Below are 572 nucleotides of genomic sequence, written 5' to 3'. Positions count from 1 at the left end.
CAGAAGMMMAWWKSAKTTTAAGTTGAAMAWTTATRKAGAATGATCCACAGTTTTTRCTYAKRGTWAYKRAACWCAGTKTKCGAKAARAAWAWTTRAKKTTAAKTTRAAYTGTGTTKWTRYARAATTRWKWMWTGTTGCAAAATTGYAGTTWARTTTTSMWGTTKCTTCGAATRTTCAAGYTTKYAGTTSRATKWYAACTTKSAAMATWKGTACAGMTGCAATGAYAATGTAAGTTGYCCCKAAAAWTATCAGTGGCGCTCTTCATATAACRCTAAGCRGGTAAAACTGMSCMTAAAATTTTAAAGAWATTACACYCTGTAGATTGTAGYAACGGTTTAACATAGCCGATGCTGCTATSCTAATTGCTAGAGACGCAGTTWAATTATTTATTGTTGGTTATTCTACTTTCTCCTGCATTTCTGATGCGTTTCTTATCAGAATCAATATGGRACWGCTTCGGGAATAAGATTGGGTGATTTATTTATATAAATTTTCTTTTTTTAATACCAATTATTTTCCTATTCTTCATTTATGCATTGATAGAAATGCAATAATGTCAAATTTGCATAAAA

This window comes from Dendroctonus ponderosae, unplaced genomic scaffold, assembly GCF_020466585.1.
Source record: "Dendroctonus ponderosae isolate FM_Combo_2020 unplaced genomic scaffold, Dpon_F_20191213v2 Dpon_F_20191213_3, whole genome shotgun sequence".
Lineage (NCBI taxonomy): Eukaryota > Metazoa > Arthropoda > Insecta > Coleoptera > Curculionidae > Dendroctonus > Dendroctonus ponderosae.
This window is presented reverse-complemented; position numbering follows the sequence as displayed.